The sequence below is a fragment of the Schistocerca cancellata genome, chromosome 3 (assembly GCF_023864275.1).
Source record: "Schistocerca cancellata isolate TAMUIC-IGC-003103 chromosome 3, iqSchCanc2.1, whole genome shotgun sequence".
NCBI classification, from domain to species: domain Eukaryota; kingdom Metazoa; phylum Arthropoda; class Insecta; order Orthoptera; family Acrididae; genus Schistocerca; species Schistocerca cancellata.
Genome location: NC_064628.1, coordinates 46520552 through 46523990, shown reverse-complemented (window position 1 = coordinate 46523990; position 3439 = coordinate 46520552). Strand labels below are relative to the sequence as shown.

At 43.4% G+C, this 3439-nt stretch overlaps 1 pseudogene; it reads left to right on the top strand.

Annotated features, from left to right (window-relative positions):
* Positions 1 to 3041: 3041 nt before the first annotated feature.
* LOC126177618 (5S ribosomal RNA) lies at positions 3042 to 3159 on the top strand (annotated as a pseudogene).
* The last annotated feature ends 280 nt before the right edge of the window (positions 3160 to 3439 follow it).

Here is a 3439-nt window from a genome sequence, read left to right as displayed (position 1 = left end):
ATAAGTGAGAAGAAGCTTCACATGTGATTGAAATTGTTGAATTTTTTCTGTCTTGCCTCTTCAGGCAGTTTCCATTGGGACGACTGGGCCTTGGTTTCAATGTCATACCCGTGTGCCCATATTTTGTCACCGATATAACCCTCTTTAGAGGTTCTGGATCGTTATCGACTCCTTTCAGCAACTCGGGAGCGATGTCTACGAGACGTCGTTTTTAGTCGAAATTCAACAATTTCGGAACAAACTCCGCTACCACACGTTTCATGCCCAAAACATCCGAAAAAATTGCTTGGCGTGAGCCAGAGGACATGCCGAGATTATCAGCAACCTCTCTGATGGTGATTTGGCATTTTCCAGAACCACTTTCTTTACTTCTTTCAGACTGTCGCCAGTAATTGATGTGCTAGGGCACTGAGGTCGATCATCGTCTTAAACGTCTTCTCGACCATATCTGAAATGTTTATACCACCCGTTAACTATCATCTTACTTATAGTTGATTTGCCAAAAGCTACTGTCAAAGAATGTGGTGCTCCGCCTATTTCCATTTTTCAAACAAAATTTTATGCAAATTTTGAGATCCATCTTTTTTGAAAGGAAAAATTCGCGGAGCACTGGAACCCATGTCTACGCGACGTCGTTTTTGTTCAGAATTCAACAATTTTGGAACAAGCTTTGCTACTACATGTTTCAAATTCAAACAAATTCACCTCACTTTGTACCAATTCTGGGCATCCGATTAGTTATTATTTACAGACAGATTAGCAACAGCATAAGCTGAGGAGTAGAAGTGAGTGGGAATTGTGCCTGCATAGACTGTTCGTATCAAAGCACGCAGTTTATCAATGAAGCAAATACCAAAAATAATTCTAAACGAGCAAATGTATACACAGTAACTATAAAAGCTTACAGATAATATATTAAATTCTTTTACAGTGAACAAAGCAACCTGTAAAAGAAAATTTTGGCTTTGACTCAAAGAAAAATTAAAGGTTCCCTAATAAATAAAAATCAACAACAGTAAATAAAATATTTATGAGAATAGACAATGAATAGTACACAACTGAACGACAGTGAAGGCTGCATAATCCCCATACAGTAATTTAAATTTTCTTAATGAATCCACAAGGAAGAAAAACCAGTATCAACAATACAAAAAAAACTAATAAATTAGCTTAGAATCTCGATCACACAGTGCTCAGTATAACTGAACTTTAGTTGTCGTGCTCAAGCCACATAAATTAACAATGAAAAGAATATATGAATTACTCACTATCAGATTAATTTACCCCCCAAAAAACATTTACCCGTCTTATGTAAATACATTATTAAATCACGAAATAATGTTAGCCAGAACACTCATAACCAGCTGTAACCAGCCACACACAAAAACAGTTAAAGACAGTGTAAGAACGTAGACAACTTTGTACAAAACCCGCTCCCATGTACTTACGGGAGATAGGAAAAATAATGTGAACATCTTTACTTCCTTGGGAATGGTTTATTAATAAGGGGTTGGACCCCCATTTGCCCGTAATACGGCTGCGATTCTTCTTGGAATACTGGCATATAATGAATATATAGTCTCCACTGGAGTGTTATGCCACTCTTTAATCAGAACCTCTTCTAACTCCTGTAGTGACGAGGGAGGCGTAAATCTGCTCCTGAGTCTGTGCTTCAAAACTGCCCACAAGGGTTCGATAATGTTCAAGTCCGGGTACTGTGCTGGCCAGGAAAGACGCAGTTCAGATGATGCTGCTCATACTACGATGGTACTGTCGTGGAAGTGTGAATGGGTGTATTATCGTCCGGAAATATGGGATCATTGTTGGGGAACAACATTTGAATCGTGAGGTGCACCTGATCACCTAAAATGTTCGCATAATCATCGGCTGTAGCACGGCCAGCAGAATACCATGGCCTGGCTGCCCACACCATCACACTTCCACCTCCATGCTTAACCGTTGGATCAAGCAATCAGGATTGCAGGCCTGTTTCGGCGTTCTCCAGACGTAAACCCGGTCCGATGTTGGAAATAAAGAAAACGTTGGCTCGTCGGACCATATGACTGATTAGTAGTCCAGGATTTATGCTCCTGACGCCTTGTTTTACGCTTCTTTGCGTTGGTTGTCGTCGCTAATGGTTTCGGTATAGCAAACTCGTCCATGAATATTGACTTTATGGAGTTCTCGGCGGACAGTGTCGTTAGATACAGAGTTTCGAAGATGGGCTATTGAGCTCTGCAGTCATTTTAGCGGTCGTAGTTCTGTTGTTTTGCCACAATTCGTGTTGGCTTACGACGATCTCTGTCATTTAGTTTTGATTTGCGCCCACTATTACGTTTACACGATGATGTCTTTCCACGTTTTGTGTAGGCTCTCATGACTGTTGAAACAGTTGCTGTTGAAACATTGCCAGCCGGGGTGGCCGAGCGGTTCTAGGCGCTACAGTCTGGAACCGCGCGACCGCTACGGTCGCAGGTTCGAATCCTGCCTCGGGCATGGGTGTGTGTGATGTTCTTAGGTTAGTTAGGTTTAATTAGTTCTAAGTTCTAGGGGACTGATGACCTCAGAAGTTAAGTCCCATAGTGCTCAGAGCCATTTTTGTTGAAACATTCATGTCTTGGTTACTGATGCTCCAGCTAATCGGGCCCCCACAATGTGCCCACTTTGGAACTCTGTTAGGTCTTTAATTACACGTCGACCTCGGCGTCTGAATGCAAATACGAGGTATGCACTACTCGTAAACAACCTGCACTGATGCCTAGTTCGTTCTGGGTACGCACAGTCCAGCGCGACACGTGCCTTACCTGCGTTGTTGACCGTCAGACACAACCACCCCATTACTCCCACTGTTCACATTATTTTAACTATCCCCTAGACACAGCACTAGTACCTGTTCTATTTCCGGAAAGCACACAGTAGGCTGTAATATGGGCAGGCTTACAAACAACCCGCACTGGCCCATGAGAAGTGCAATATGCAAGACACTTGCACCATCCAAGTCACTGTCTCATTCCCTGCTCTCCATGAACATTTATTTATTTGGCAACGGCCTTGCCGCAGTGCATACACCGGTTCCCGTCAGATCACCGAAATGAAGCGCTGTCGGGCGTGGCCGGCACTTGGGTGGGTGACCGTCCGGGCCGCCATGCGCTGTTGCCATTTTTCGGAGTGCACTCAGCCTCGTGGTGCCAATTGAGGAGCTTCTCGACCGAATAGTAGCGGCTCCGGTCAACGAAAACTATCATAACGACCGGGAGAGCGGTGTGCCCCTCCTATCCACAACTGCATCTGAGGATGACACGGCGGTCGGATAGTCCCGATGGGCCACTTTTGGCCTGAAGACGGAGTGTTTATTTATTTATTCCACTGCAGCCTGTTACCTATAATTTAAATACAGCCTGTATTGATGCTTACACAAATTATACACTTTACATTATTA